Here is a 21268-nt window from a genome sequence, read left to right as displayed (position 1 = left end):
CCAATAAGATACAAGATGTTTGTTGTTATTTTCAGACCAGCGCAACCCTAATTTTTAGATTTTGCACCATGTTGTTTAAATAGCAAATCCATTTACACCACTTAGTGGACTCGTGTGTGTGTGCCGGTCTAAAATAGAGATTTGTTAAGGTGCATCGTTGGCACATTGCTATTTTAAAGAAAGGAAATAGGCTGCGGTAGAATAGAAGCTGTTCTAAAGTCCAGCAAAAAGCAAGTTGCGCCTCTGTGGGTTCAAACACTTACACATCGCTTAATACACACAGGATGCACAGCAATACACAAATATCTTTACATATGAAAAAAAATGGGGCTTTGCATACGAATAAGACATGTGTTTGAATATAACTCAGTTTTTTTACCACACTTTGTTATTATTGGTTATTTATTCGTTTGCTGGAAATTAGAACTGAATTTAGAAATAATTTTGAAACAAATCTTTGTGCTTTACAAACGAAATTAAATATGTAGGCTAATGGTTGTCTTCAGTGGAGTGCATACAGCAGTTTCGTTATCCACGAAAGTAAAGGAGTAAAGAGTAAAAGCCAAGCAGCAGCATTCTGCATTACAGATACATGCATGTATGACTGTCTTTTTGGTAAGACCTATAAGTCCATTACAGTAATCTATTCTGCTGGTGATAAACGCATGAACAAGTTTCTCTAACTCCTCACCGGAGGCGAAGCATTTAATTCTTGTAATGTTTTTAGATGATAGTACGCTGATTTACTTACTGCTTTGACATGACTACTAAAACTCATACCTGACTCCAGAGTAACACCAAGATTCCTGACTGTTACATATTGAGTAACATTATTTTTGATAATGCTAGTGTGTATTGTTCCTGTGTGTGTTTCCTATATTATCTATCTTTCTCTCTCTCTCTCTCCACATGAGCGGAGATCAGGTGCAGCTGTGAGAGGGGCGCTCCTCATCGAGTTCTCTTCCTGTTTCCCCTCGCTATTGTGTGTGTGTCTGAGCAATTCGCTCTGAGTTCTCTGTGCAGCAGTGATCTCTCTGAAACCTTTTTTTTTTCAAAGTAATCTGGTGAGATACTCTGTTAAATACGGTAATAGGACGGTAACCTGCATTAGCGGTGGCTGATTGTGTAATGCCTTTCTCCAACCCTGTTTCAAAGTCATCTGGTGAGATACTCTGTTAAATACGGTACTAGGACGGTATCATGTGTTAGCTGTGGCTAATATTTACCTTAATGCTGAATGATCAAAGGGAAGGCCCTTTTTCTTTTGTTCAGTTTTCTCCTGTTTTGTGGTTAGTTAGGGAGGTTATGCTTAATTTATGGAACTTTATTTTTGGTATAGGTAAGAGGTTTAATATTTGGTAGCGTACCTTGTTTTGTTTATTGTTTTGGCTTTTTTGTTCCCTCATTCTGAGATTGATCTTTTTGTTTAATAAATCTGATACCTCTTTTGACAACTTGGCCTGTGTGTGTGTGTGTGCTTGGGGAGCAGGAACGGGGACTCCGGGTGACCACTTTTTATAGCGGTCATCCTTAAACTTATGTGCGTAGCGGGGTGCATTCGCTACGTAACACTGACCTTATTTTTTGTTGTTTGACCCCTATTTATAATATGAAGTTTATCTAAGTTGTTCAAAAATGTTGTTATGTGATCTCACTAGTACATCACAAGAAGTGACGATATGCTTTTTTTCTTGATTTCCTTTTCCTAGGATTCATTTCAATGCTTTATTTGGTTCCTCATTGGCAGACACTCTTAATTCGACCTTGACTTTGCTTAGTGCTCTCTAGACTGTTGAAATGGAGGCTCTCGTATGAATTAATGGCCTCTTGCAGTAATTCCCGAACCATCATCATTGGACTAAACGGAGCCTCCGAGGGCTCTATGGGTCATACTGAACCTGGTCAGAGATGAGAAGGGCAGGCTTGACTCTAATAAAATTTCATGCATGGAGAGGCTTAGAGAACAGGGGTATAGTAAATGGCAAAGACCATTCATTTTCAACCAGGTGCTGCTTCTATGTGTAAAGTAGGAAGGATAGCGCTAAGAGGCCCATCACACTAGCGAATTATTCATTTGGTGTCAGCGAGCCTCATTAGCACCATGCTAAATAGGTCGTGCTGTGTAGAGGCCTCTGACCTTGCTTTGCCGATGCCGCCATGCTCTCGTACAGTTTCACTCTGAGGCTCGGAGGTCTTATATCACGGAGACAGTAAGGCTGAACTAGCATGTGAACTGATGAAGAAGCATTAAAGCTAGATATAGTTCAAGCTAAGTGGAGGTCTTTCCCTTCAACGTGATGCAGATCTGAGTCAGAGTAGAGGGCGAATGTCATTTGATGGGGAATGAAAGGAGGCCTCTGAGCTGGTGTTGGTTTGTTGGGTTTAACTGGTCAAAGCCTAGTCTGTTTATTGGCTTTGGACACTTTTTTGAGGATGGCAGACTGGATAACCAGTTAAAACCTTAATCCTATAAGCTTAAACTGGTTTAGGATGTTTATATTTTCTGCACAGATATACAGTCTGCCCAAGATACAGTATGGTGGTGTTGTGTATATAGACCCTGGTTTGAAACTCACTATTTAATATTTTTTTTTGGAAAAGGAATTCATTATTATTATAGTAATTATTATTATTATTATTATTATTATTATTATTATTATTATTATTATTATTATTATTATTATTATTAAAAACATAGACAGACTAGCAAGTAAAGAAAAACAATGCACATCATACATTTTGTTTGTGTGACCTTGGACTAATGTTGTTCCTCAGTTACATTTTTTATTTATAAAAAATAAAAAATAAAAAGAAAGGCAGTAATAATTTATGATGATGATGATGATTATTTAAAACAACTTTTTAATAGTTTATTGTAATATTATAATAGTAATAATAATAATAATACTAGTATTATTGAAAAATGTAGTATTGTTATTGCTATATTATTATTAATGTTGTAAAATAGTTTTTAGATGGTAAATGTTTTTGCTTATTATTATTATTATAAAATTACAACTTTTTAAATGTTTATTGTAAAATAATAATAATTATAATAATAATAACATTGAAATATGTAAGATTATTGTTGCTATTTTATTATAAATTTTGTAAAATTACTTTTTAGACGTTAAATGTTTTTGCATATTATTATTATTATTATTATTATTAAATAAAATGACAACTTTTCATATGTTAAAGGTTTATTGTATTATAACAATAACAACAATAACATTATTATTATTATTATTATTATAAAGTTACAACTTTTTAGATGTTAAATATTATTGTATATATTATTATTATCAACATCATCATCATTATCATTATTATTTATATTAATATTATTATTTTAAAGCTACAACTTTTTAGATTTTAAATGTTGATTGTATAATAACAGCAACATTAATATTCATAATAATAATAATACTAAGAAGAAGATTAATAATAATAATAATTGTACAACTTTTTTAGATTTTGAATGTTTTTGCATAATAAGAATTATAATATTTATTATTATTATTATCATTATTATTATTGTGGCTGACTAATCCCATATTTATTAATCCTGTGTTGTTTTTGCCAAGACAAGTTACCAAAAGACTTGTATTTTACACATTCGAATATTAGACTGATTCAACAGTAAGTACTCAGCTTGAGCAGATCTGATTTAGGCTGACAGAAGATTTGATTTGATCTACGGTAAGACATCTTAAAATTTATAAGCCACAGTTCTCAGATTTTACTCTGGAATCTTTCAGCAAACACCAGAGCTGCAGTTGAGGAAGTACTGCAGTAAATGCCAGCGTGGGCCTCAGCTCTACTATTGGAGTATAAGTGCGGGTGTGTGAAATGAGTATGTGTGTGTTCCTATGTTTTCCTCTGACAGCTGACAGTGGGTGCTGAGCTCTACACTCTCAGCAGAACAGTTGAAAGGCCCGAGCAGCTCCATTGCCAAGTGCCAAAGCCCAGCTGTTATTAACACACTGCAGGCATTGCTGTGGATTCCTGCTTACGCTGTTCTTAACGCTGCCATGTTCTGCTGCTCAGCGATTTTGACCGAACTTTCCCTCTGTCTCTTCACTGCCTCTTTTTCTTTTCGCTCTCCATCTCTGTGGCCTCTTTAAATCAGCTCTCTAGGTTGTGCTGTTGGCCTCACTGGGAATCGTGCTTTCCCTGAAGAGAGGCAATGCGCGTCAGCTTCCTGCAGTCTACTGGGCCATGGATGTCGCTCTCGACACACAGGGAGAATTCTGAGATAGAAACACGGGGATACCCTGAAATATGCTTTTACCACAAGAGGATGAGAGAAAGCCCAACTTGAACATAGAGATTTTGTCAGAGGGAACAATCACACATTTTTAAAGGTGAACTGTCTATTGAGCCAACATTACAGAGTTTGATTTTAGACAGAGGTAGAGGACTGTACTCCAGTGGTCCTCAAACTGTTTGTCACCATGGACCGGTCAATGCTTGCAACCGGTGATGCTAGGCAACCATTAACAAACAACGAAGCATTGCTGTCACTCTGATACAAGTTTTATTTATAGGAAAAAATACAAAGCTGTAATCAAAAAGCCACACGCAGGATTCATTCAACTGGGTGTGTCTGGTCTGGAAGGTGCAAGCTGCGCTCACTTCATTGGAAAAAGCGAATTCTAAAAATGACGCAATATGCGTACAGCCCCTAAAAGGCCACCATCATTTGGAATCTTCATCAGTTGATCTTCTTGCACAGCCATGTTGGATTCACATAATTTGTTGACAACTGGGTTGCGGATCTAGTCCTTGGCAGTTCGCTGGTCCTTCACTGGGCCTTTTCCAAAGAAACTTTCCAAAGATGTCTGTTTCTCACTCAATTTGCTGCTTGTGGGCTAAATTTGGGCGCTCAAGTGACAGAGATAAGCGAGAGAATACAGTCATTTTTCAAAATAAAACACTTTTCAAAATAAAAGATTGTTCAGACACAGATAATAAATAAAATGGAAATAATTCATGATTTTATGTGCAGCCTGGCGGTTGAAGACCACTGCTGTACTGTACTGCTTTAATAGGGTCAAGGGAAATCCTATAAACACATTGGCTCATTTTAATGATATTCATTCATTCATTTTTTTTTCGGCTCAGTCCTTTTATTCATCAGGGGTCGCCACAGTGGAATGAACCGCCAACTTATCCAGCATATGTTTTACAGTGAATGCCCTTCAATCTTTACGAGGGTATTATTTATTAATTATCATATGCATTTGTTTATGTGGTCTTTTTAACCTGAGGAGGCTCACACAAACTCCAAAGGCAGATACTGATTAGATCAGGTCCTGGTGTGTGGGCTTTGGGGGGTTTTCGATGTGGTCACATGTTGGTTGGTCAGTTTGAATGTCTCAGTATTTGGGCTTTGGTCACATGGTCATGGAAGAAACAAAATAGCTGGTAAACTTTGCTTTGTCTCTTTTACTGGTCTGGTCTTTACCTGGCCTGTCTCTTCCTGGTCTGCTTCTCTCCTGCTCTGCTTCCCTCCTCCCCTGGAGTCTATCTTCTCTGCCTCTTTGAAGCCTACTTGCTCTCTTTGTCTTGCCCTCCCTTTGTCTCTTCTTCTACCTCTGGTAACTTTTAGGCTGGGTACAATTACTATCATGTGTTTTTATAATTTCATATTTTATCATTTTATACAGTTCTGTGTAATTAATTCAGTTGTAACCATAGAGAATTATTGGCATTAAGTCATCTAACTTTCAAGTATTTTTGAATTACTTTTGATTTAACATCAACATTTAATTGTTCCGTAATGCAATACAATACAATCATATAATATCAACGCTCTCCTACATTTTTAGCTATTAATACTGGCCTTATTTCTGTTTTCAGTATGAGATTGCAGAAAAATGGTTTGACTAGAAATGTACTGTTTTTTTACCATCATGCTGATAACTTATTAGTCAATCGACAGAACTACAGTTCGAACCACTGAGGTTAAAACCCTTTCTTACACAACTTCAACCCATCCATGGAAAAAAACATACACTTTCATTCACACACATACACTACAAACAATTTAGCTTACCCAATTCACCTATAACACATGTCTTTGAACTTGTGGGGAAAGCGGAGCACCTGGTGGAAACACACTGGGAGAACATGCAAACTCCATCGAGAAATGCCAACTGACCCAGCCGAGGTTCGAACCAGCAACCTCCTTGCCGTGAGGTGCTGTGACTGCGCTGCCCAATTTAATGATATAGTAAAAGTACAAACTGCGGAGAAATAATAAGAAATCACTGTTCGAGTTGGTGGTTTTATATGTGTATTATTCATATACAGTATACAGTGGTCCCTTGTTAATCATGTGAGTTACATTTTAAAAATAGCCTGCAATAGGTGAAATCCGTGAAGTTGTCAGCTTTATTTTTTATTATAGATGTTTTAAGGCTGTAAAACCCCTCTCTACACTATTTTCTAAGATGGGCATTAACGTTTTCACACTTTTCCCTCTTGTTTAAACACTTGCATACTGTAACTTCTACCTTCCTTTAGCATGTCCAGAAGTCCCACTTTTTTTGCGGTGGTGAGGACATTCATCTGCTCTTTGGGTGCTACTGCAGGTGCCTTTGGCGGTGCAGAATGTTTCGTCGACATTATGGGGTTTGTTGGGAGATAACTTGGAAACATACAGTACAGCACTTCAGAGTCACACTGTCAACAATTATAGATTCATGTACATTTGGCGAGCTGAAGGTGTTCTGCACTGTACAGGAGACACGGCACAGAGGAGACACACACACACACACACACACACACACACACACACACACACACACACACACACACACACACACACACACACACACACAAATAATAATATGCAAAACTGCAAGACTGCAAAAGGTGAACTGTGTTTTAAAAAGGGACCACTGCTTATCCCAAACGATGTTGAACAGAGCAAAGGAATTTGCTATTTAAGTAATTTGTATAATTTGTATAATAATTATGTATAATACATTTTTTCTCCTAGAGAAAGTCTTTTTTTCCTATTTGGCTACAGAACAAACCACTATTGTCCAGTCACTTGCCTAATTAACTTGGTTGAGCTTTTAAATCGCACCTTAAGCTGAATACTAGTTACTAGTATCTTGCAAAATAGCTAGTAAATAATATGAACTGTCATCATGGCAAAGACGAAATACACGAGTTATTCCAAATAGCTTATTAAATTTTGTTTTTTAAAATGTGTTGAAAAATCTGCTCTCTGTTAAACAGCATGTGTGAAATATTTTTTCAATAATTTATATTTCACAGTAGAGCTGATCATTTTGACTTCAACTGTATTATTTATATTCATGCGTACATGCATGCATACATACAAAAGTCTTGTCGCCTAGCCAAGTTTTAGGAACAACAAATAATAACTTGACTTCTAATTGATCATTTGGTATCAGAAGTGGCTTACAGTATATGAAGGGCAAAGTCCTCTAGATTATTTTCATTTTATCAAAATAAAATATTATCATGCCTTGATTTTTAATTACTATTTTTAAAAACTTTGCTCAGACAAAAGTCTTGTCACTAAACAGAGTATAAAGTCATGGTGCCGTGGAAAAAGATATTGTGTATGACTCCCATGAGCTTGGAGGACTGCATCATACATCTCTGCAATGACTCAAATAACTTTTTAATAAAGTCATCTGGAATGGCAGAAAGCGTTTTTTTTTTTTTTTCTTCTCCAAATGATCAACTAGAAGTCAAGTTATTATTTGTTGCTCTTACAACTGAGCTATATATCATTATAATATATATGTTATACATATTTTTATAGCATACACACACACACACACACACACACACACACACACACACACACACACACACACACACACACACACACACACACACATATATATATTTTTGAATAAACCACTTCAGTTATAATTACTTGAAAACAAGCAGGTTTGTCAAAAAGTAAAGATAAAAAATATATATAGATCAATAAGTTGAGCAGTTAATGATAAAAAAATTCAAAATGAATAGGGGTATTCCTTCTGCAAGCCAACTGTTGCATATTCTGTTAAGTAGACAATATGTTAATTTAATTTAGAGTTATTGTATTGTTACTTTGTCTTACTACTTTTTTATCTTGTGTTATTTTTCCTCTAAATAAGCATTATTTGGATCACAAATGCTTGATTTGAGAAAGTTTCAGAACAGTCAGAGACTTTTCAAAAGTCTGTAGCTCTGTTGTCAATTTCCAAATGTCCTTGCAGCTTTGAACCAGGATGTCATGTCCTGCCATGTCTGATGGTTCAACAGTGGCATGCTGTTCTTGGAAGGACATGCACATCTACATGCCAGAGATCCTTAGTATGTGAGAAGTGAGAAATAATTAACATCAATTCTTTACAGTGCCTTTTAATGCTGCAATTATGAACCATCTGTCCCTTCTACATTTTTCATGAGCAAACAGCTGCTACTCGCCTCCACTTCCAAGTCATTCTCCACCGTAACTCCTCCGTATTTTAAACGCATTCTCAGTTTTTAGAAAAATCAGTGTCAGTCTCCTTGGATGAATGTTTTACAAGCACCTGTGGTAATAATGCTTAGCGCTCCAGGTTCAACTATATTACCTCACTTGTGGTTCAGTAATGCATTGTGGGAGGCCCACGTGGAATGAGCATTTTGTATCACCTCATTGAGATTGTGTTAATTTAGTTTATATAATAATTTTACGAAATGCATTGAATAATATGCAAAAGTTTATGATTATGTACAATATAGTTTGTAAAGTACTGTGTTCTGTCTTGTAGTAGATGTATTATAAGGGAGTCAGGGAAGAACGGAGATGAGGATCTAAATGCAGTTTATTAAAAATCATCAAGCAGGCAAAGGTCAAAACAGCAACAAACAGGAGCATTCAGGTAATCGAAATCACAGGCGAATGGTCGGAGCAGGCAGTAAAACAACATGAACAATAAAACAAAGCAAGGGTTACAAACCCAGCTAGACAAGGCAACAAAAACACTTTAAAATGCTCACTTGCAGTAGAACAAGACTTAGCAAAGAGTGTGTGAATGAGGTGTCTTTATAGTCCTAGTAATCAGTCCTTAAAAGTTGGGGGCAACAGAGATTAGCATCCACATGCAGTTTAAGAATTGTCAGGCAGGGAAAGGTCAACACAGGGACAGACAGAAGCATGCAGGTAATAGAAGTCACAGGCGATGGTCGGAACAGGCAGCAAAACAACGAATGAAATAAAACAAAGCAAGGGTCACAAACACGGCTAGTCAAGGCAAGAAAAAGAGAGCAAAGAGTGTGTGAATGAGGTGTCTTTATTGTCATAGTAATCAGTCCTAAAGAGTCGAGAAACAATGGAGATGAGCATCTAAATGCAGTTTCTCAAGAAACGTCAGGCAGGCAAAGGTCAAAACGGGGACAGACAGGAGAACGCGTTGTACCCTCACTTTCAGTAAAACAAGACTCAGCAAAGAGTGTGTGAATGAGGTGTCTTTTATAGTCCCAGTAATCATTCCATCATGAGCTTACAACTAGGGAATCAAGAACTGGGGCCTCATGTACGAAGACTTGCGTGGAAATCTTACTAAAACATTGCGTACGCACGAAGCTGTAAATGTGCGTACGCAGAAAAAAATTCAGATGTATGAAACACTGCGTACGCCGAATCTCACGCATATTCTTTTGTACATCTGAATGAACGTGAAACTGAGCGCAACATGCACGAGCACAAAACCCCTCCCTGCCTCCTCCCCCGTATGAATATGCTAATGACTATGCTTATGGCAAAACCCAACGAAAAAGCAATGGCAAAAGCAAGCAAAAAGAGAAACTTTGAACAGAATGTGAAATGGAGGTGCTGCTTTCGGAGGTAGACCGGAGAAAAGCGGTGTTATTTGCAAGTTTGTTCTCCGGAATTAACAACAAAAGAAAAAAATAGAGTGAGAGTTTAGCTGATACGGTTAACACAGTTGGGTCTGAACATCGCACTGAGTGCATTTAAAAAAGAAATAGTGTGGTTTATAAGTGAAAAATGTTGCAGTAACCTAAGCGGTCTCAGTGGCGCACCTCATAAGAAGCATGAGACCATGTACAGACATATTCGAACGTCAACTCGGCTCGAATCCAGCGTCTGATAAATTCTTTATTCTTTTTTCCCCCGCTACATATCAGATTTTGCCCACTATTTATCAAGAGAAAGACAAGTAGGAATCATCAATAAGTTTGTGCATCATATTTTATTTGCACATTTATTGAATGGAAATGTTTCTGATTCACGCATGCAAATTCATCTTCAGATAGTGTCTTTATAGCAATGTGTGCGGTAGATTGCTCAGATTACATTGCGACTGCTGCAATTTGCGCTTTAATGTTTAGCTGGTCAACTGTATGGTATGGAAATCTTACATACCTACTAAATGAACCCGTCTCATACAGCTGCCATTGCAAAGATCAGACACTTTGTAGAGAAGAATTTAACACAACTGCCTCTAGGAGTCGCCAATGGAAATAAAACAGACACGCACAAAAAATGTGCGTACGCCTGCCAAAAAGCTGCCGTCAAGCTGCGCACATTCCCACGTTCAGTTCATTGTTAGTAAATCCAAACGTGAGCGATTCTGAGCGTGAAACCTGGCGTACGCAAAGTTTTTGTGCGTACGCAGCGTTGATACATGAGGCCCCTGGTGTGTGTGAAGTGCATGATGGGAGTTGTAGTTCATTAAAGTGGCATATGTGTAGTCTGCACAGGCCAGATTGGTGGTGATCATAACACTTTGTTTACTAAACAAGTGGTTCTAATTGGATTTGCATTTTAAACCCTAAATAAAACTTAAAATGTTAGGTCCCGCTTTTTATTAGGAGGCCTTAACTTCTATGTTCACAATAAGTACTTTGTAACAAATTATTATTTTAGTGTAAGCACATATTAATTAAGACCACCTAATATAAATTGTGGGACCAAAAGTTTGTATTTTCTATTGTATGTGTTAAGATTTGAGTTACTACACCCTCAAAACGATCCAGCATTAATGATCAGATTTTTTTTTTTGAATAGACATTCTGCACAGAAACAGCAAAAATGTCCACAGATTCTGTCTGGCCCAGACTATGGATAATATAAACATTTGGTTTGGATGCATTTAAATTGGATGCTTGGATACATGTATGTGTGACCAAACTTCTTGGTCAATGGCCTGAGTTCAAAAAGCCAGGCGCCTGTGGTGTGAGCGGCTGAGTCTCTATAGCATGGCCTGTTAAGGGACAGACTTCTCATTAGTGCTGCCTGCTCCTTTAGTAGCGGGAGCCATGCTGGCCGCGCCATCTGTACAGGGAGGGAGGGAACGAGAGAGATAATTGCAGACAGAGAGAAACTGAGAGGTTGAGCGAGAGAATGTAAATTTCGTTCCGTGTCTAAACTGGCAGGCCTTCAGTCTGGCCGAGTCTCTTTTTGTAGGCCCCTCGCCATTCTCATATCTGCCCGGAGAACAATTAGAGTGTGTTTGAGACACACATGAGCGGTCCAGCGTCGGGTGAGTCCGCGTCCCCAAAGTGTCAACAGAATGCTCATTATCATTCGACGTTCACTTCCCGTTCCCTTCCTACAGTAGCAGTGGCGCCGCGGTCTGTGAGGCATGTTACTTGAAGCAGCGTGAGCTTGTTATCCCTTAAAGACAGAGGAAAAGAGCCCGACCGAGGAGAACCAGGGGTGTGGAAGAGACAAGACAAGGAATTTCAATGAAACCGACTCGCAAGATCAAAGTTTCTTTTCTATTTTTTTCTTTTTGCAGTGAGAAGTGGCAGTCTTCGTTTTTAATCACAGCGTTTCTTTCATGTGTCCTCTCAAACGGTGCGCAGCTGCGGTGGCCAATCAGCTTCGCAGTTGTGCGGCCCAGAGGGCTCATGGGAGGGAGAGCTGTCTGCTTGTCTTCACCCTTCGCTAATACAGAACCACGACTGATCCAGCATCACTCCTCCGTTCCTCTTATCTACACGGGGTGAGCACAACAGGAGGCTAGCTGTGTGAAGTGTTCTGAATAGATTACTTTGTTAGATTACAAAATGTAATCCATTGCTGATTCGCAATTACATGACATTGACAGTCTCTTTATCCATGGGCTTTATTATAATAAAATTTTGGGGGTGTAATGATTATCATTTGTACATAATTGTGCAGTAGATAAACTATATGGTTAGTGTAGCAAAACCATGGTGCATTTCTTGTTACCAAATGCCACATGATGTGGCCAAAAACACATCATGTCAGTCAAAATCAGTCAAACACAGCTCAAATGTGTCAACCAGAGGTGCGTTTCCAAACAATGACATAACTCGCGGCCGAACTATTATAGTATGATGCATCGATATTGACCACAGACATATCACCCTGCAACCCAAGACAGGTTACTCACTGAAGCTAAGCAGGGCTGAGCCTGGTCAGTACCTGGATGGGAGATCACATGACAACTTTAGGTTGCTGTTGCAAGTGGTGTTAGAGAGGCCAGCAGGGGCTGTCCAGTAAAAAGTGGAAGGGATGATATACTGTCAGTGGGTTCCATCTGTCGGATTAGACGTTAAACCGAGGTGTGGGACTCTTTTTCAGCCCTGGAGTTTCAAGCCTTAGACCGGCCCACCTCAGTTTACCACTGACTATATTAAAATAAGTTCATTTCTAATTTAGTTTCTAATTACACTATCACGTCTTTTTTTTTGGAGAAAACAGCTGTTTTAGAACTTCAAATGTTCAACAACCCTTACAGTATTATATGTCTTAACATTAAAAATGAAAAAAAAAAAAAGTTACTCAGACGAGGACCTAACCCGGGTTGGCGGCGTCGTAAGCTTATGTGCTAACCACTGAACCACAACAGCTGTACATTGAATGGTGACTTATCTAGTTATATCATCATTAACCTGCAGGCTGCATCTTGCTCACGAGGCTACGAGAAAATAGATAAAAAGAGCAGTGCTGCGGTAAAATAATGAATAAGAAGGCTGTGGTCAAGTAAATAAATAAATTATTTTTAAAAAAGTGTGACTGCTGAGAGCGACATATTCTGGAGCTAGGGACACCGGCCCTCGCGGCCAAAAAACGAACCGGCCCACCGGGAATTCTCCCGGTCCTCCCGATTAGCCAATCCGGGCCTGAGCCATCTGAAATGTTGTCATACATTGTTATGCCCTAATTTCATCAATATCCTTGTATTTACTAACACAAACTAGATTTGAAATATTTGTAAGTAATTTGCATTTTCCTCCTGTATGCCATAAGAGCAATGCTCTGTGGCTCAGTGTATAACAATAGTGTTTTTTTTTTAAGTCTAAACACTTTATTATTATAGTAAACAACGAATCACATATGGTCAGAACACAAATTCATCACAGGTAATGAAGAATTAAGCAAATCTCATCTAAGCAAAATGCTACAGTAGCAGGCATCTGTAGCTCCACTCATGCTCCACCTCTTTGCCCTTGTTTGGGATCCCCTGGTCTGTGCGATGACTCACGAACAAAATGGTGACAGTTGGCCATGCCTACTCATAGCTTCAGTTGCACTCTTCAGAAACCTATGGGTGAAGTTACGAAATGCACTACAAAAATGCACTACAAAGGGAATGCAATTGTCAATATGAATATCACTTAAACTGAATTGTAAAACTACTTCAAAGGCAAATAACACCTACGAGTGACGACTTTAATGCTTTTTTTTTTCTCATTATAGGTTTAAATGTTAGAATGTTCTAAATAAATAGGGCATAGGGGGCATAACAGGGAATGAAACACAAACAGGAACCATGTTTCTAACTACATAGAGGTGTAATTGCAAGCGTACAAGTTTGTGATGCAGTTTGTGAATGTTTGCTGGAATGATGGATTTAGGAAAGACAAAATCAGTGAACTATGTTTGTAACGATGTAACTCGCAACCTTAGTTGGCTAATGATGGTTTTCGGAAACGCACCCCAGAAAAGCTTCATGATCCTAGATTAAAAAAAAGAGAAAGAAAGGAAGGACACCTATGACAGTATTAAATTGAATGTCTTAGATGTAATAAATTAGGTAATTAATAAAGATGTGAGAGATACTGTGATTGGTGGTTACTTCAGTTATTTAATCTAAACCATACCACTTCATTTTGAAATAAACCAGCCAAATGCTGTTGGCAAAATGTATTGGTAAATTTCTTTCGCTCGAATCACTCACAATATTGTGTTCCCAAATGTCAGAACACAAGATAACATGTTTTTGTTTTTTGTTGCATGTGTCGTCTGCGTTTTCTGATATCAGGGTTCCTACAGATAATTACATTTTTGGAATGTCATGGAATTTTAAAAGATCTGCTCCAGACATTGAAGTTCTGGGAATTTAACATATTTCTTTATCATAGTGATGGAGTATCAGGGATTGTTGTTTGTTATTCTAAATTTATCTTCCCATTTATCAAAATGTAATTTTTCTTTAGTATGTTTCGATCACATTGTTTCATGTAATTTGCCTATTGTTATGTCTATTTCTTCTGCCATTTTAGTCATTTCCCACTTGTCAACTGGCAATCAAATACAGTTACAGTACCAGACTGTACACATTAGAACACTATATGTGGCTGTTTTTTGCCTTCTCAGAACACAACCAGTTCCTCCTAGATTTAGTGAAAAACATTTCTGGTTATTCTGCACTAAAAACTACATATTTTGCTCGATTTTTCTCAAAATTTGCAGCAATATTTCTTGTCATTTTGCTGTGACAACATGACATGACTTGTTTTAACCTCAAGAACCACTGGTCTCTGGAACACAGAGAAATAACTTTAGCATTTAAAAAAATAATATAAAAATGTCTAACTTTAGCAGTCAATACAACAAACGTAGTGCTGTGCCATGTCTATGACAGCTAGAGTTATCATACACCAGTTGAGTACTTTCTTTACACAAATGTTCGTTAATGTTAATGTTATTTAATATAAAATAATTCAGATAGCACAGAAGGATATTGAACAATGTTCTGGCTGACCAAAACCTGACCAAATCTGTGACAATAAAAAAAAAAAAAAAAAAATGGCAAGCTCCTCTAAATATTGATTTTGCATTAAATTTGCAGAATAGCGAAACCCTGGAATTACTACTTGATGGCTGCCTGTTTTTCTATTCAGGTCATGTAAATGTATCATTTTTGGAAATTTGACTCTTGGCTTGGAGTGAAAAAGCCTGTGAAATGCAATTTATTTATTATGTAATAAAAAAATGAAGCTACAGTGGTTTCCGATGTTTAATTGTTTAACCCACTTTAATTAATTGATCATTTCAAAAAGAAGTGATTTTATCATGATATATAAGGAATGGAAAAAATGCCACCGCCAACACCCCCACCCCCATCCCCCCCACACACATATATTATTTATGTAATATTCAACCCTGGCTCATGCTAAAATTGTACCGCTATATACATTTCTGGAGAGCGCCAAATACTTGCCAGGAGGTACGTTTTTTTTTTTTTTTTTTTTTTTTTTTTTTTTGCAGTTTTTGTATTTGCAAATCCACCAGAGTCAGCTTTTAAGATCTCAGATTTCTCTTGCGAGTGCCAATGACGCCTGCTGTTCTTGCGTGAACCTCCAGAGCCCACTGTTGACTGACTGACTGACTTACTGAAAGACTGACTGACTGACCAATCGACTGACCCTCCCTCCTCCTTCCTTAAACCCAACCAATGGTGTTTTAAAAGCACCGATTGACCAGCGCCCACTAACTTCCCTAAACACAACCAACATTTTTCAAAAGCAATCCAGAAAAAGAAAAGCCCTTGTCTGATTTTTCAGATTTTACCATATTCTCACCCTGTTATTTTCTTGGTAATTTTTTATTTTGTATTTTTTTGGCCTCTGTTTTTGTTTTACCAGCTTTCTCGAACCATTCTTTACTAGACTGGAACCCTGTAGTTGTGGGCAACTCCTCTCTGTGCCTCAAGTTCACCGACATACATGGCGAGCTACTGGACAAACGTAACCTCGGGAAAGCCGTCCATATGGATCTAAGCCGTCAGCTTGTAGCAGTTGTTTTAAAGATGAAATACATAGTTCTGGCTAAATAATTCATGATCTCAAGAAATGTATATAGGGCTATATTTTCAGAATGAGCCTGTGTTGCAATATTCGACTCTTTTTTTTTTTTTTCTTCTTCAAAAGTTAAGCTTACAGCTTCAGACTATTTTGAGAGGGTATTAAAGAGTAATGTTCTGCCCTGTTTATTCACTATAGGCATAACAATGCTTTTAATTCCATGTTTCCTCTGAGCACCATCTATATGAGGCGCACATTAAATTCCTTCACTTTGCTCACTGCAATGGGAGATACGTCATCAATTATTCATTGATAAATACGTTCATTTGCTCTGCTTTTGCCTAACCAGCCGTAGAGAGAGAGAGAGGGAGCCAGAGGAACAGGGCAATATTGCTAAAGAGCTATTTTTAAAGCCACGCTGTGGGAGCTCCACGAGTCTCCTTGTTAGTTATTGTTTTAAGCAATTTGTGTGTTCAACTAGAAATCGAGCCTGTGGATTTCATTAGATGTCGTGAAAAAAATGGCTTTTGTGGTTATATCTTTAATGGATTTTTGCTTGTAATGGTTGCTGTCAAATGGTTTTGTGAATGATATGATTTAAGTGTGATCTGATCATGCTAATGGTAGATCTTCACAACTGTATCGTGATTTGTCCTTCGAGATGAAGACTGCTGAGCTCATTTGACAGATGTGATATATTAATGGATTATCCTTATTAGATGAAACAACAGCTGCATGGTTGAAGCTGATGAAAGCTGTGAATCTTGCAAGTGTTGTAAGTTTTTCTTTAAAAGCACGCAAAATTTAAACAAAATTTTAATAAAGAGGAAAGATCCAGCCAATCATAAAAGCACATTAAGTTTAAATTCTGTCTTTTTTGAATACCACGTTTTAATTTAAATGTATTATCTTTCTATTTTTGAGCGTATTAGGTGACCACTACCTTTTTCCAAATGATTAATTGTTTAACAAAACAGCTTTGGTTAAATGCATTAAAATATATTGTTTATAATCACAGAAATTGACGTTGAAAAGGCGTTGTACTTGTATGCAGTGCAATGTACACACACAAACACACAAAATGTGATTGTTGATTTGTGATTAGTACAATTAAAAAATAAAAAAAACAAAATTAACTTTTATTTAGGAGAGACTCGTTGAGGTGATAAGATATATCCACTTGCCAGCCACTTTATTAGGTACACATGTCCAACTACTTGTTAACGCAAATTTCTAATCAGCCAATCACATGGCAGCAACTCAGTGCATTTAGTCATATAGACATGGTCAGTACGACCTGCTAAAGTTCAAACTGAGCATTAGAATGGGGAACAAAGGTGATTTGAGGGACTTTTAATGTGGCATGTTTGTTGGTGTCAGATGGGCTGGTCTGAGTATTTCAGAATCTGCTGATCTACTGGGATTTTCATGCACAACTATTTCTAGGGTTTATAGAGAATGGTCCAAATATGAGAAAATATCCAGTGAGCGGCAGTTACATGGAAGTATATGCCTTGTTGATGCCAAAGGTCAGCGGAGAAAGGCCATCTCTGAAAGCACAACACATCGAACCTTGAGGTGGATGGGCTACGGCAGCAAAAGACCACACTGGGTATCACTTCTGTCAGTTAAGAAAAGGAAACTGAGGCTACAATTTGCACAGGCTCACCCAAATTGAAAAATGGGAGATTGGAAAAGCATTGCCTGGTCTGATGAGTCTCGATTTCAGCTGCGACATTCGCATGGCAGGGTCAGAATTTGGCATCAACACCATGAAAGCATGGATTCATCTTGCCTTGTATCAACGGTTCAGGCTGGTGATGGTGGTGTAATGGTGTGGGGGATATTTTCTCTGCACACTTTGGGCGCTTTAGTACCAACTGAGCATCGTGTTAACGCCACAGCCTACCAGTATTGTTGCTGACCGTGTCCACCCCTTTATGACGACAGTGTACCCATCTTCTAATGGCTACTTCCAGCAGTATAATGTGCCATGTCATAAAGAGGAATCATCTCAGACTGGTTTTTCGAACATGACTATGAGTTCACTGTACTCAAATGGCCTCCACAGTCTCTAGTCAGAACTCTATCCAATACCTTTGGGATGTGGTGAAATCTGAGATTCACTCCATGATAGTACAGCTGACAAATCTGCAGAAACTGCGTGATGCTATCATGTCAATACAGACCAAACTCTCTGAGGAATTTTCCAGTAGCTTGTTGAATCTATGCCACAAAGGATTAGGGCTGCTCTGAGGGCAAAAGGGGGCCCGACCCAGTACTAGTGAGGTGTACCTAATAAATTCAGTTCAATTCATCTTTATTTCTATAGCGCTTTTACAATGTAGATTGTGTCAAAGCAGATTCACATAGAAGATCATAGTAAATTGAAACAGTGTAGTTCAGTTTTCAGAGTTTAAGTTCATTTTAGCTCAGTTCAGTGTGAATAAATATTCAATACTGACAGTCCAAACACTGAGGAGCAAATCCATCGAGGCACAGCTCTACAGGTCCCGAACCATGCAAGCCAGTGGCGACAACGAGATGAAAAAACCTTCACCAATTGACGAAAGTGAAGAATTAAAAAACCTTGAGAGAAACTAGGCTCAGTTGGGCACGACCACTTATCTTATGACCAAATGTCTTTTGCAGAGCTGCAGTCTTGGCACTGGAGGACTAGGCTGGAGAACGCTGGACATCAGCGAAAACTCGTCTGTCCCTGGAGCATCACAGGAATCAGTCTCATGCTCTCCACTCTTCCAAGACCACCACAGCAGCTGCTCAGGATATGGCCTGGTCCAGGATTATGGAAACCTTGGGATCATCTCGTCACTGGTCTTGAATCACATCAGTGGCGTTGCGTAGTCTCTTGGGGCTTCGGGATAAGTATCCCCAGGTGAAAAAAGAGAATACTTAGAATAAATATTGTAGCTGCTGTTCAAAGTGTATGTAAACGAGATGCAAAAAAACATGCGTGGGGCACATTCATGTATCATACCGCTATGTGACACATTGAGTGTATGCTTTACTAAAAAGATAGGTCTTTATTCTAGTTTTGAACAGCAAGAGTGTGTCTGATCCTCGGACAATATTAGGAAGGCTATTTCAGAGTTTACGAGCCATAAATGAGAAGGCTTGACCTCCTTTACTTGACTTTTAGGTACTACCAGTAGCCCTGAGTTTTAAATAGCGGGTTGGATTGTAGCGAGACGGAAGGGTTGGTTGGATGAACAGGAGCTAGATTAGGCTGGTGAGTGTATATCAGAACAATAAAAAATATATATGCTTATATTAGTGCTGGCAAAGATTAATTGCAATTAATCATATTTAAAATAAAAATTAGTTTTGGCATAGTTTAAGTGTGTACTGTGTATATTTATTATGTATATATAAACACACACACACAGGTATGTATATTTTTGAGAAAATGTTTATTTGTATTTAAATATAAAATATATGTGTATTTGATACACACACACACACACACACACACACACACACACATATATATATATATATATATATATATATATATATATATATATATATATATATATATATATATATATATATTTTTTTTTTTTTATATATATATTATTAATTTTAATAATAATAATATTATATTATATATTTTTATATATTTATTTATTTAAATATCTATGTTACAAAATTATTCCGTATAGTTTTGTTTCTATGGATGGGTGTTTATCACATATACCTAATAAATATAAATAACACATATATTATATCAAAACAAACATTTATTTTGGATGTAATTAATCATGATTAATCGTTTCCCAGCACTAGTTTTATTTTAATCATTACTCAGTAATGATTAAATCACACTGAACTGAGCTAAACTGAACTGAACTGAACTTAAACACTAAAAAACTGAACTACACTATTCCAGTTACTATGACCATTTATGTGAAGCTGCTTTGACACAATCTACATTGTAAAAGCGCTATACAAATAAAGCTGAATTGAATTGAATTGAATAGTTTTAATATAAATAATATTACTTAAAATATATTCATGAAATAAGCAGCATTACGTATCTAAAATAAAGTATCTTTTATTATTAATGTAATTATTCATTCAGAATTCTTGTGAAAAAACGACATGAAAAGAGGAAGTGAATGACGAGACGTGCTGTAATTGTAACACTTTTAATCTGCTATCTCAGACAAGACAACACTGCCTGATAGGATTCCCGCTTTTATCCAGTGTGCTTTAATGGAAGTAAAATTAACTCAGCAGATTGTGTTTAAACCCACAGTGCATACAAGCAGAAAATACAAAGGTAACAGGCCATATGTTTAGCTGTAAGCTCTTAAGGGGATCTAGAGTAGAAATCGCACCGGGGAAGGATATCTTTGAGTCCTGTCCATATGGAGGAATCAGACATGTGCTTCACATGTGTGTGCATGAACAGTCTGTCTTTTTCTAGAGCGCAAAACATTCACACATCACCACCACCATCCTCCATTATCTCGCTCTGCATCTGCTGCTGGAGCTGCCATTTAAATCCTCCACATGTGCGTTGTGTGTGAAATCCCGGCTCTTCACAAGCCCAACAGGAGATGCTGTTGTCAGGCCCGTTCAGTTCTGCTGTCTGAGCTGGAGGTGAAATGGCTGCTGGAATGTTTCTCCAGCCATTAGCTCTGTTCTGTTCAGAAATACTTCAGCTCATATCCTGTAAAATTGGCTTGTGGATAAGGCTGTTTAAATGGCAGGGATGTACTTAAAACCTCAAAATTGCTGTATTATACGTGTCAGGCCAGTAGTTGGCGGTGTCACTTTGTAAAAAGGGTCCTGTAGGTCATTATTGTTGATTTGATTGTCGTGTAGACATGCGTAGGATTTCACATTTTCAAAAAATAGTCAAAAATGCATGATTAAAATGTTGTTGTGTCATTTTGGTTTATTTATTTGCTGATTCTATCATGCCAGATGTGCCTTTAGACATTTTGTTTTTGGCTTATTCCCTTTAATAATCAGGGGTCATCACAGCAAAATGAACTGCCAAGAAGAGGAATTTATTTATTGTAATTTATTTGTTTATTATTTTAAAATATATTATTTAATAAACTGCAAAAAAGGTGTACTGTATAAACATTACACTTTCCTTGTAAAATAATTGGCAAGTAAAGCATTTAATTAAGACGGAGAGTAAAAACTTTATTTTATAAAGGAATAATAGTCTTTTCTTGGAGTA

Source organism: Danio rerio, chromosome 17, assembly GCF_049306965.1.
Source record: "Danio rerio strain Tuebingen ecotype United States chromosome 17, GRCz12tu, whole genome shotgun sequence".
NCBI classification, from domain to species: domain Eukaryota; kingdom Metazoa; phylum Chordata; class Actinopteri; order Cypriniformes; family Danionidae; genus Danio; species Danio rerio.
The sequence above is the reverse complement of the archived record's forward strand: the minus strand, read 5'-3'. Positions refer to the sequence as shown.